The 14,629-nt window shown below is 33.1% G+C and overlaps 1 long non-coding RNA gene across 3 annotated transcripts in view; it reads left to right on the plus strand.

Annotated features, from left to right (window-relative positions):
- Positions 1 to 14,629, plus strand: part of LOC145278067 (uncharacterized) — a 193,935-nt gene that overhangs the window by 24,729 nt on the left and 154,577 nt on the right. The window contains exon 2 of one of the 3 annotated variants that reach the window (XR_013868308.1): positions 4,316 to 5,390. The exons of the other annotated variants lie outside the window; for them this stretch is intronic. This is a non-coding gene — a long non-coding RNA (uncharacterized LOC145278067). Of the gene's footprint in view, positions 1 to 4,315; positions 5,391 to 14,629 lie in introns of those variants that run through there. 3 annotated transcript variants of the gene reach the window in all.

Genomic DNA, 14,629 nt, shown 5'->3' on the forward strand with positions numbered 1-14,629 from the left:
GGTTTATAACAAGTAAAATCTTTGTTTGGATGGATGAATAACGCATACAGAAATATGTCGGCAAGTTGAAATGCAAAACTGTTTATTTCAACTTGCCGTCATATTTTTTTTTTATTATTTTTACGCATACACAAATTCAATCATAGCAAATAATGGTTTAAATTTAAATCTTTCTTGTCGGTCTCTCCGGTTAGCTCAACTGGTAGGAAACACGGCTAATGCTCTTAATGTTTTGGTTTCGATACTAGCTGATGTCACGCAAGTCATTTTCTTTTTTAAACTTTTGTAATCACTGCTATATATTAGGTACAATATAATATTCAATAGAGAATTGGCTTTGTAATAATGAATATGAAATCTACATGAATTAAAATTATGGTAAAATGTCTTTTACAATCGGGTGCCCCATCTCCTCTACAAGCAAAAAAAAAATGTGGGGGCAAAAATGGTATTATGTTACATGTACAGTCGATAGATGGAAAAATTATACATTTTTTTTTTTTTTTAAATTGTTTCTTGTAAAAAATTATATTTCAGTAATGATAGGCTCTATAGTAATTATTTTCTAATTATTCCGTCCATATTTATTTATTTATTTATTTATTTATTTATTTGCACAGATTTTATTCGTTATAAACCATTATTAGTGTATGATACTTTTAATTTCAGTGTTATGGGACAAATAGTGTAAATATATTTGTGTACGTTAACATGCATAATTCTTGTTATGTCAACATATTTAAAAGAAGTAAACTGTTAAATGGTCAAAAACGTATAGTTTATCGATTAAGTATATTATCACAATATATATAAATAATATAATGCTTATATATATAAACGGTGCTTAGTTTAGCTAGCTAACCAATAATATATATATATATAATTATCTACATACATATATATACACACATATATATACATATATATATATATCTACATACATATATATGCATATCTATCTACATACATATATATACACATATATATATATATACATACATATATACAAATATATACATACATATATAAATAATTATGCATGCATATATATACATATATATACTTGCATATATATATACACATATGTACATATAATTATACATACATATATATACATACATATATATACATACATATATATATATATATATATATTTATATTTATATCTATATATATAATTATATAGATATAGATAGATAGATGCTATTTGTTTTTGCGATACGCTTTGAATTAATTCAAATATTTACGAAAGTGCATTTTTACCTAAATGCGAGTTGGGAATAATTTTCCCTTTAGCCAATTTGGTACCCCCACATGGGGAGCGGCATACATATTGTTTTTAATATATAATTATCCCGGGGTCCCGATTTAAAATATAAATACCGCGGGGTCCCGATTGCGAATCTCGCTAGATTCAGCCACTCTGATTAGTCGTAGACGACGAAACACGTGTCAGTGGATAATTATATTTTAAAAACAATTATATTTTAAAAACAATAAGATATATATATATATATATATATATATATATATATATATATATATATATATATATATATATATATATATATATATATATATAAGGAACTTTGTGAGTGTGTGAGTTCCTTCTGTATGGACTGTGAAACGACTTTGCAGATCTTTATGAAATTTCACAGAATTGTACTTTGACTATCTGACAGTGTTCTTAGATAGGTTTTGTATCAAAATGTCTCCCATAAGTATCGATAATCGATAATCGAAAAAATCCTATGAAAGAAGGGACAGGCGATTTTGACTAAAGTTAACACCTTATGCAACACCTGTGCATTTGAGAAGTTTTATTACCACACAAGCAGAACGGCCTAACATATAAAATCAAAAGCAGGTTCTTTGATATGACTGAACCGCTTTTGAAATTGGTGTTTCTGTTTAAAGCACAATTGAACCATGATACTTGACTTTCGTACGCATACATTTACTGGTTTATTTGACGAGCGTGCGCGATACGTCCCCAACACTCTATTCATCTATGATAAGTTCAATTTTATTTGAAAACATTATTTGGTAAGTTTAGTTTCTTATTCCACATATGGTTGACACTTCAGTCCAACCCTTCAGGGTTAATACCAACAGCGAAATAAAAACAAAATATGAAACCAACAATCACCTTTGAAAAAAATTTTCTCTTACACAGAAAATCGTTGAAAAAGAAAAATTGATTTTAATTATTTGATAAAATATATCTTAATATTATTTGGTTTAATTTTTTTTTCAATATACCTACTAAAATACAAAGTGGGAGCCAGATTCATAGGGGACAGCTTTACTGCAGGGTGGAATGGTCATTCATTTTTCTATACAACTTTTACTAGTTTTTGAAATTCCGTAGAATCGTTTTTTTAACAGAAATATATTTGTTAAAGCGGACATTTTTACGCTAAATTTCCATGGCGACGTTATAAATTGACTTTTAACGGTCCCGTCAAAAGTACTTTCTCTGTCTTTTTATTGATATATTTATTCATTTATTATTTATTACATGTTTTTCTTATTGCCATCCAGACTTAGGATTAGTATTAAGGTTTAGGGTGGATGTATCTCCGTTCATGATATATATATATATATATATATATATATATATATATATATATATATATATATATATATATATATATGAAATTTATTTATACAAACATTGTTCACTCATTAATCACTCTTTGGTAGACACATGTTGTTTCATTGGATGTACTTCTAGGAAACTAAACTACTGGCTAAATATATATATATATATATATATATATATATATATATATATATATATATATATATATATATATACATATAATATAAGTAAGTTATAAAGTGTATATGGCGATTAAGAGTGGATGAAACGCGAAATATTCAGTGTAGCTTATCGCCATGTACATTATATAACTTACTAACTAACTCTACCTATGTATTGAGCACTTTTGAAGTAAACACTTAAACTTTACATATGCATACTTTCGTATATAAATTTATGTGAGTAAATTAAGTAGTTATATATATATGTGTGTGTGTGTGTGTGTGTGTGTGTGTGTGTGTGTGTGTGTGTGTTTTATTTGTTTTGTTAGCGATACTTTCTTGAATGAATTCAAGTATTTATACGAAAGTGCAGTTTTACCTAAATGCTTGTTAGGAATAATTTTCCCATTGACCAATCTGGTACCCCCTTTTAATGGGGAGCGGCATATATATTATTTTTAAAATATAATTATCCACTGACACGTGTTTCGTCGTTCACGACTCATCAGAGTGGCCGATTTCGAATCTCGCTAGATTCAGCCACTCTGATGAGTCGCGGACGACGAAACACGTGTCAATGGGTAATTATATTTTTAAAATAATATATATATAGGTCATGTCATATGCTACTGGTACCGTGTAACCCAGTACTACCTGCCTCATAGTCGGGTCACTGGCGACTAAACTGGTTTTCCTACCAGACTTGTTTGGTGAGGAGAATGGCTCGTCTCCCCGAAGGATTAAAAACAAGACCTTCCAAAGGGCGAATAAACCCTTTTTGGGGGGTCAACGGCCAACTAGCACCGTGTGTGCTTGTGTGTATGTATGTGTGTGCTGGGGTGGAGAGGGCTCCTGTAAGCCGTGGTGAAGGCAACCTTTCTAGGAGAAGCAAATATGATTTAAAAAAAAAACATAAATCGGGAGACCAGTACCCGCATTAAGCTGGTCTACAGTTTAATTTGTTTCTGGCTATCTTGCTCTTGCTTGTTGCTGGATCTCAATATTTTGAACCGAGAGAGAGACTTAGTTGTCGTACAAAGCTTAGAGTCTGTGTAACATCATCTGTGTATAGATATTTCCTCAGGCATTTGTCTATAAAAATGGTCCTGTGGCGATGGAAGTCCGTTTTGGGTTCATAGACTTTAAGTGTCTGAGGGAGTGGCACTCGTCTGACAAGACGTTGCAATCATCATATATATATATATATATATATATATATATATATATATAGCTGCACTGATGAACTGTGAAACAGCGAAACAGTACTGTATGTGAATGACTATATATATATATATATATATATATATATATATATATATATATATATATATATATATATATATATACAGGGTGTCCATAAAGTTCGTGTGCACTTTAAAAAATTTATAATTTTATTTATATTTGCGATAGAAATAATCTGTAAGAAGTGTTATAAACTTTCATGTATCTAGTTTTAAGTATAGTTATTGAATAATTTTTCACCACAAAATTCGTAACAATTTTTAGATTAGTAAAAAATAAATAAAAATATTTTCTTTTGTTTTTCAGAATCAATTTGATCCCATGGCTTCAATTGAGGAAAAAGTAAACTGTGTCCTTTGGTTGGCTGAATTGAAATCTACTATTGCTATAAGTTTAGAATTGAATACAATAAAAAAGCGCCTCATAGGAACACCATTGTTAAATGGATGAAAAAATTAAAAGAGACAGGCTCTGTCCATGATAAATTACGGTTTGGAAGGCCATGTGTCATTGACGAAAGTGTTGCTTCCATAGAAGAGTCCTTTACTGCAAGTCCAAGAAAGTCTGTAAGACGGGCATCATTGGAGCTCGGTTTGTCAAAGTCTACTGTGCATAAGATTCTGCGGACAAAACTTCATATGAAAGCTTACTAAATTCAATTACATCAACAGTTGTTAGAAGAGGATTATTATGCACGGCTAACTTTCTGTCACCAGTTCAATGAAAAACTTTGTAATGACGATGCATTTGTGAGTAATTTACTGTTTTCTGATGAAGCAACATTTCACATTAGTGGCAAGGTCAACAGGCATAATTGCCGAATTTGGGGAACTGAAAACCCAAGTGAAACTGTTCAACATGAAAGGGACTCTCTTAATGTTAATGTGTGGTGTGCTTTGGGAATAAATCGAATCATAGGGCCATATTTTTTTGAAGATCATGTTATTAACAGTGACAGCTACTTAGATATGTTGCAGAATTACTTTATTCCGCAACTTGAACAATTGAACTTAAAAGATGATGCAGTGTTTCAACAAGATGGAGCTCCTTATCACTTTGCTCGGCGTGTTAGACAGTTTCTAAATCAGGAATTTCCTAACAGATGGATCGGAAGGGATGGACCATTTCATTAGCCTCCACGTTCGCCAGATTTGACTCCATTAGATTTGTTTTTATGGGGATATGTGAAAACAATTGTGTATGCAACCAAACCTAGTTCATTGGAAGATTTGAAAGCTAGAATAACTAATGTGATTTCAGGCATTACTATAAATCATTTGACAAAATTTTTTTCGTGAACTGCAAAATCGTATTACCCTTTGTATTGCTAATAATGGAGGGCATGTGGAAAGTTAAATAAAATTTCAATAAAAGCTTAAAATTATAGATTTATTTCTTTCAAATCCATTTTACAGATTATTTCTATTGCAAATACAAATAAAGCTATAAATTTTTAAAATGCACACAGACTTTATGGACACCCTATATATATATATATATATATATATATATATATATATATATATATATATATATATATATATATAACATTTGTTGTTTGTGTGTATGTGTGTGTGTTGATATTAATAGTATTATTAAAAATATTATTAAAAACTCTTTTTTCTATTTATTTAAAAAGAAAATACAACTTTGTTATATATGGGTTGTGGAATTTCATTCATATGCAAAAGATCTAACTAATTTGCATATTCTTTTAAACATTTATTTTAATTAATTCCTTATTAGTATTTCGGTTTTCTTATGAGATGATCATCTTTAGTTAACTATTACGTGTAAATATATTCATTCAGATATTCTACATGATTTATACTTGCGTAATATTTGCATAAAACGGTAAACACAGACGTCTTTCTATAGATATTTATGTATGCGTATATATATTTGCTTAAAAAATGTTGCCAACTCCTCTGTCAGTTTTTGGTGTACAGACATGAAACTTTATACGTGCGAAACTTTATATTTGGGTTTTAGCCGGGGAAAACCTGTGCAAAAGTATGAAAATTAAAAAAAAATGGAATTTGCCAGGTGAATATGCATGCGTAACAAAATAGCTACTGGTTTATGTCTTAATTTTTAGCCTTACAGCAAACATTTCTTCATAGTTTAGACATTAACGTCAAAGGAAAAAGTAAATCGCAAGCTAAACGTTTTGGTTTCGATTCTCGGTGGTGGCGCACGAGTCATTTATTTTTTATTAAACTTTTTAAATCAATGCTATCTATTGATATTATGTGTTGATATTCATATTATTACTAAATAATGTATTTATATATATGTTCAGGTTTGAGGTGTTCAAAAGTCGGGACTAATGAAGACAACGAGGTTGTTAAATAGTGATCAATAAAAAGAGCAAAATACTTTTTTATCATTATTTGAGGGTAAACAGTTACATATGGTCGCTACGAATAGCCATCTGTTTCAGTCAAAGAGACTTCCTCAGGCGACCTAGAACCTCACGACGCCAAAAAGAAAAATCTTTTTCTTTTTGGTGATTGAAACAGATGGCTATTTGTAGTGGCCATATGTAACTGTTTATCCTCAAGTAATAATAATAATGATAATAATAATAATAATAATTATATAAATATATATATATATATATATATATATATATATATATATATATATATATATATATATATATATATATATATATAAATTCAACGTTATTTCACGTGGTTATGGTATTGGATACGCTCTTTCTAATCGAGCCAGAGATGGCTCGTGTTGCCGAGTTCGAATCTCTCGACTGGTGTTAATCGTGACACCCTGCACTGAAAATTCCCGAAAGGATGAAACACTAGTGTGCGTAGATAGTTTATTATTATAGTAAAAAAATAATAATTATATATATATATATATATATATATATATATATATATATATATATATATATATATATATATATCAGGTATCAGGTTAAAGGTATTCAAGAGTGATAACTAATGAATTTAACGAGGTAATTAAAAGTGCTCAATGAAACAAGAGCAAGATATATTTTAAATAATATAAGCAAATTTATATAATCGATAATCTTTTGTCCGAAACATGATCATGTTTAGTGTGTGGACCATGTAAATTTGTTTATGTTAATTAAAAACATACGTATACATATTTATATATAACACATCCCCCTGGAAAATCTCATCAGTATGCCCTATATTTAAGAATTCAGGTGATCGTTCATCCCCCTCTCAGTACAGGCCAATAAGTCTCCTGTGCGTCATGAGTAAGTTGCTGGAATCTGTGTTAAATAGAGAAGTAATCAACCATCTCAGCAAAAATAACCTTCTTAGTGACACACAATATCTAGCTAGATCTACAGCAGATGTGCTTACAGTTATATCTCATAGGATTAGCGAATCTCTTGACAGAGGCAACCTTTCTAGGGCAATTGCTCTTGACATATCAAAGGCCTTTGATAGGGTATGGCATAAAGGTTTACTTCACAAGATCTCCAGCTATGGTATAGCTGGAAATGTTTTCTCAATTATTAAATCGTTTCTCTCTGATAGGTTCATAAGAGTAGTAGTTGATGGGCAAAAATCAGAAGCTCACAGTATAAATGCTGGAGTCCCTCGGGAGTTCATCCTGGGCCCAACTCTTTTCCTGATCTACATTAATGATCTTCCAAATCACATCCTTACATCATTCGTAGACATTTTTGCTGACAACACTACCATCTATGGTAGCACATCTAAGACAGTAAACAACCAAGTCTCTCCGATTCTCTCTCCTCTGGTCTTGATCACGTTGTACAATGGGGAAAGGAGTGGCTGGTTACTTTTAATGCATCTAAAACCAAGCTTCTATCTTTACATCATCAACGTTCTGATCCACATCTGGCATCAATTAAAATGAATGGCTCTCGTCTTGGGGAGGCCTCAAGTTTTGACAGGCTTCTGGGCTTGACCTTTACTCCTGATCTTAAATGGAATACGTACATCAAATCTGTTGCCAAGGCCGCTGGAAAAATTGTCAGATCCTTCTATCGATCCAGTAGATATCTCAGTGCTGATGCAATTCTCTATCTATATAAGAGCCAGATACGTCCAAGGGTGGAATACTGTTGCCACATATGGGCAGGAGCTGCTAGAAAGGACTTGTCCTGCCTTGATAGGGTTCGAAATAAACTTTGTGGCCTGGTGGGAGATGTCCTTTTCTCTTCGCTGCAACCTCTATCTCACAGAAGAGATGTTGCGAGTTTGTCTCTGCTTTATCGTTATTTTCATGGAAAGTGTTCAACTGAGCTTCAATCTATGGTCCCCCCTCGTCAAACTTTCACAAGAAACACTAGACTAGCTGAAAACATTATCAATAATTTTCCCCACTCTTTATCTGTGCCTAAACCTAAACATAGATTCCATGAACAAAGCTTCTTTCTTAGAACTGCACGCCTTTGGAATTGTCTTCCGTTTTCCTGCTTTCCAGCTGTCTATAGTATGGTTGTCTTCAAGTCCAACGTGAACAAGTTTCTGATGAGCCGTTCCACTTAAGTTAACAAATTTACCGAACTTCCATTACTATCGATTACTATATTGTCCTTTTGACTACTCTACACTCTTTAAACCTTATCCTTGAGTGGCCTATCGGCTTTGATAAGTGGTGACGCCTATGTAAAAAAAAGAAAAAAAAACCCACATAAATGACAAAGTATTTGTTCCAAATTTCAGGGTGTTGAAATATGATTAAAAAAACATATTTGCACATTATATATATAACATTATATATATAACATTATATATATAACATTATATATATAACAACAGAGCAGATATAGATTCGCAATGTCTCTCCTGTGTGGAAGAGGAAAGTATTTAGTTCTCTCCCACTGCAAGAAATTAGACACCAGGGTCGGAAAGTGGGATTGAGATGGCAGTGTTCCAGAGGAGGGGCATTCTGACCTGCAAAATGTGTCTGGGCAGTCCCGTCGGCATTTCCCGGTGAGTGGGGTGCTGGACAAGTAGTTGTGCAGAATACCAGACATGCAATACAAGTAGACTATCAGCTGTCCTCACCCACAGGATTGTGGTCTCAGGAAAGCCCACCGGGGATGAGTGCAGGGTCCCTTTCCATGCGCGACATGGCACTACAAACATCCCGATATTTTACAACTGTTGATGGAGCAGCCGCTCTAAGCGCTACCAAAGGGTTAGGGCTCCTGTACTATCAGTCGGAAACAGCAGCCAGGAACTGTCAATCCAGTACCCTCAATCCGTTAGGCAAAGCCAGCCCAGTCCAACTGCACTGACATATATGGCACTGAAGCACCCCACTGTGTCCAGTTTAGGGGGATGGGATGTGGCGGGAGCGGGGAAAAGCGGCGTTCATTGCCCTAGTCAGGAAACAAGGTCAACCACTGGGTGATTCAGACGAGTCTCTGTGATAGTACCTCTACGCCTGGCCAATAGGCAAAGAAGGAGTATGAAAGCCGAGCGATAGACAGAGCCTATCTCCTCCTTAAGCAGTTTAGGTTTGCCAACCGGTGATTTATTTGAGTCACCAGCTCTAGGAAGGTTGTCGTCTAGGACTGAAGAGGCCTCCCTACCCTAGGTTTAGTTTCAGAGTTTTCCTTCTCCTAGACGGATGACCTGGGAAGACCTACGGGTCCATCAGCTCCGAGGGGGTTCGCCCCGCGCCTGGGTCCTAATCCAGGTATTTCTGCGACCCCGCATGGGTAGTTAATATTTATTGGTTATTTAGGTTAATATCTCCTGGAAAAAAAGAGTATAACATCTTTGTTTTCAAATCTTCTTAAATAATCAAACCCTAACCATGTTCCATCAATGACACATAATCACGGTGTTGTCACACATTCTTACTGACACTCGTTAATTATTATCACGAGTGGCCCTTTTGCCTTGATAAGTGGTGATCCCCCTAATAAAAAAAGGTGACAATCGAAGTTAAATTTTATTTTTTGGTGAATCAGTTTGAAACCAAATTTTAGCCAAGACCAGAATCTCAACTTTAATGTCCTGATTGAATGACTAAAAACATATTTTTCGAGTATCTTTTTGCCAAAATACAATTTGACCAATAATACCTACTTATGACAAGTGCTCGTCTTAGGTCCAATCTACACCCCTCTCCACTGGAATGACTTTCACGAAAAACACTTGTCTACCTGAAACCACTATCTATAATTTCCCCCACTCTTTATCTGTACCTAAACCTAAACGTAGATTCCATTAACAAAGTTTCGTTCTTAGAACTGCACACCTCTGGAACTCTGTTCCGTTTTACTGCTTTCCAACTGACTACAATATGGTCTTCTCCAAGTCTAACGTGAACAAGTTCTTGATGAGACGATCCCTTAAATAATCCAACTTACCAAAGTCCATTACTAACGATTACCACGACATTTTCCCATTGACTACCGTACACTCATTGACCCTTATCCTCTAGTTGCCTCCGGGCTTTGATAAGTGGTAACTCCATTGTAACAAAAAAAGAATAAGTTTGAAATGTAATATATTACGATGAAAAAAATGTCCAGTATTTGTTAAACGAGTTTAGAAAACACGCACGGAGTTTATAATCATTTTAATAAATGTTTGGCTACATGGCTTAAAAACGCTAGCCAGTTCACAAGTATGCTATCATTAAAACCTGGTGACTCGGAATTGGATAAACATTTTTCGAATTCATATGCGAAACCGATCACTATTTTCAATTTTCAATTTTTGTTTGTTTTACGTTTTGAATCACATGAAATTTTATAACGCGATGTAATATTTTATGTATCAATTTTCATTATTTACTCCAACAGTACTCAATATGTGAGTAGAGCTAGGTAGTAAGTGAAATATATTGAAAGTACGCTACACAGAACTGCGTTTCATTGGCCTGAAATGTTTTATATATACAAATGATGCTTAGTTTAGCTAGCTAACCAATTATATATATATATATATATATATATATATATATGTGTGTGTGTGTGTGTGTGTGTGTGTGTGTGTGTGTGTGTGGAATATTTTATTCACTTATGTTTCCCTTTCATATATACCAATCCTTATTTAAGAATCTCAATGTAATTACAAAGCAAATAATGAATAAATGACAAAAGCCTATATTCCAAATTTCATTATATTGACAATCTTATAATTTATTCTTTTAATTCAGTTGACACAAATTTTGACAGTATCTGTTTCGTAGCACAAAATCATTCACCTAATTATTATATAAATCAGTGAATCTATTTTGCCCTTAACTCATCAGAAGAAATAGCAACAATCAATCTACTAAAAGGAAATAAAATGCGTTTGGACATTATTTAAAAAAAATCCGACAATTGGAAGAGTTGGAATATAGACTTTTTCTATGGACTCTGAAATGGCTGAATCGATGTTTATGAAATGTCATATAAATGTACTTTAACTATCTAGTAGTGTTCTTAGATAGGGTTTGTATCATAATGTCTTCGAGAAATATTGTTAAACGAGTAATCCGATGAAGACGCGACCGGCTATTTTGATTAAAATTAACACCTTATACGACACAAGTGCATTTACCAGACAAGCAGAATTGGCCGGCATGTAAAATCAAATGATGATTCTTTAATATAACAGAGGTGCGTTCGAAATGAATGTTTCCGTTTAAAGCACCATTGAACCATGATACTTGACTTTTGCATTTTAAACTTTACTTCAAGCCATCATATATAAAAAATAATAATTTTATAAATTCAACAGTCGGTTCTCTACAGTGCAATGTAAATTGCAATGTATTGTGGATTAAGTCACTGCGGGGAGACATGTGAAGCTTCCTCTCAGTGCACCGCTATGTGCCCCCAACTAGTGCAGGCAATCAATCGAGTTTCCCTGCTAGTGTATATATATGTGTGTGTGTGTGTGTGTGTGTGTGTGTGTGTGTGTGTGTGTGTGACTTACCGCTAAGTTTTTCAAGTTTTCACATGGTCACACCCAAATAGGTAAAATCGTTTTCTGTTTTTTGTTTTGTTTTGTTTTTGTTTTTTTTTTAGTTGGCGATGAGGGCTAGACTAAGGCGTAAAGCTATAATTATGCTATTCATCCACCATTTTGTTTGTGACTGTTATACTTTTCGAAACCGCGAAAGTTCATTTTCGCCAACTTTTCTAAAACTACTAACAAGTTAAAATAATCAAAACTGAGGTTGTACGTTTTTGTACTCTGAAACATTGAATGACAAGAATTTTAAAGAGCGCGGCGTCCACTTTTTTTTTTTTTTTTTTTTTTTTGCTAATAAAAAGGTTCTTGCGTGAACACGAAACCATCACTGATATTTTAATGATATTTAAAATCAAAAGAAAGGACACAAAGTTTATACGGATTTTCAAATTTTAACAGAATTTTTTCTGAAAAGTAATAATTTGCATTTTAGGATTTTTAGGACTACTATTCTCGTGTTGGTTGTATTATTCCAAGAGGGTAGACACAAGGTCTAATGTGGTTTTGATGAAAATGTTTCTGTGGGACAAACTGGGGTACTTCACGGGGAACGTGGACCCTGCGTAAACGTTTGTTTTTTTAATGACTGCTCTCTGAAAGCGCATGCACAAAAGGTTTTCATTGGTTTATTTAATCACGAAAACTTTTATGAAGTACTGTCATATAGGGAAAAAAAAGGGCGAAAAGCATTATTGAAATATGTATGAAAAAATTAAATGTAACAAAAAATTAAAATATTTAGTGGAGAAAATATAATAAAAAAATTAAAATAAAAATAAACGCGAAAGGTATGAATCAAATGTACTCATCGAAATAAATAAAAATTTCCAAATAATAAAATAAATACCCGCTTGATTAAAAAAAAAAAAAAAAAAGGTGTGTGAGATATACACGAAGAAAGTGAAAGAACACCTTTTCAGTATTTCAGGGAGCAGTCATTTAAAAAAAAAACGTTTACGCAGGGCCCACGTTCTCCGTGAAATACCTAAACTGGATTCGAACTTGACACACCTAGGTAATCAGACAATGTCGAAGTTAACTTCGACCTGCTAGAGGTTCATCTTTTCGAACACGGGAATTTTATTCTCGAAATCTTTTTTTTTTTTTTTTTTACTCTTTTTCAGCCAAACGAGGCTTATTGCCACTTGAACGTAAGGGGTTACTATTTGGGATTTTATCTAACAGTAACTATAGTGAGCTGAACAGCGAAATGTCTGTTCACATTATATTACAACTTCTATGTGTCAGTACAGTCAGGGAAGCAGAAAACAGGGAAGGAATTCCAAAGTCTACAGCCGGAGAGAAGAATCAATTAGAATAGAAGACAGAAAACGATTTTACCTATTTGGTCTCAACAGTGAAGGGGTGGATTTTGCTGCTGGTCGGTTTAGTCTAGAGTATGCATGTCGACACGGCACAGGCACAAGTGCTATGAGTTCATCGGAGCACATTCCTTTAACGTACTTGTAAGAAAATAAAATAAGCACAGGGATGCGATAGTGCGATGATGGAAAACCTATACTAAATATACAGCAACTAGCATGGTTACCCAACGTTGCCCAAGTCGATGTAGTTCCGTTTGGAAGACACTTGCTATACTAAGAATATTGATCATTTTCATCGTGGCAAACGTCGATACTCCCACAACAATTTCAAAAATAAAAGCATGGATGAAAACATGTAAATGTAATCGCCCCCCCCCCTAAAAAAAGAAGTACGTGACACCTTCTCCATCAGATATTTCGGCAGAAGGGATACAAAGAGAAGAAGCTATTCTCCGGATATTGAGCACTTTTTGTTGCCCGTGCGCTGGTAAAAAGAAAACTTCCCCCTTCCCCAGAAAATAAAAATAAATGAATCAAAACAACTTTCGTTTCAATGAAAAAAATAGCAGCGAGTGCCATACGACCACAAAAAAAAAAAATAATATAAGAAATTAGCTACGTAGGCAGGTTTCGACTTGAAACGCGAAAGAAGTGAAAAAGGTAATTTGCAAATGATTTTTCCAACTATACCAATACGACTTATGACGTTACGGCCCTGAAAAAAATAACGTTTATAAACGCGTTCTTGCTTTGCGAAAAGTTGAAGAACGAAATGGAATTCATTTCAATGTTTGTTTTTTTTTTCTTTTGTAAAGGCACTTTTTTCACTGGTATTTATTTGTAAATCAAGGAAATTTTCGATTTAGTTTCTTTTTTCCTTGTTTTTGCTGTTTGCTTCTAAAAATAAAAACAAACAAAAAACTGAAATTCTTTGAGTTTATTCGTATTCTTTCAGTGTTTTTTTTGGGGGGGGGGGTTTCAATGTTTAAAAGAAAAGCAAAACATTTTTATGTGTACACGGAATTATTTTTTCACGCTAGAAACTTAGTTATATTACCAAATTATTTTATTTGGTGAAGTGTTATTAGACCCATTTCTAAAAAAAAATCGATGTCGGTCGATATAAATAGAATTAAATATATTATCAATATAAATATAAATATTATCAATATAAATCGACTTTAAATAACAATCTTAGCTAGAACATTTAAAACAATTCTCTCGCTAGAAACAGTAACTAACTAACATACAGCTATTTAGTAAAATTGATTTTCCTTATTGTAATATGCAAATGAGGTTTCCTCGTAATCGTATATTTTACGTTAAGTTTGGGAAAATGA

The sequence above is a fragment of the Euprymna scolopes genome, chromosome 6 (assembly GCF_053919585.1).
Source record: "Euprymna scolopes isolate OS-2025 chromosome 6, ASM5391958v1, whole genome shotgun sequence".
In the NCBI taxonomy this organism is placed as follows: Eukaryota; Metazoa; Mollusca; class Cephalopoda; order Sepiida; family Sepiolidae; genus Euprymna; species Euprymna scolopes.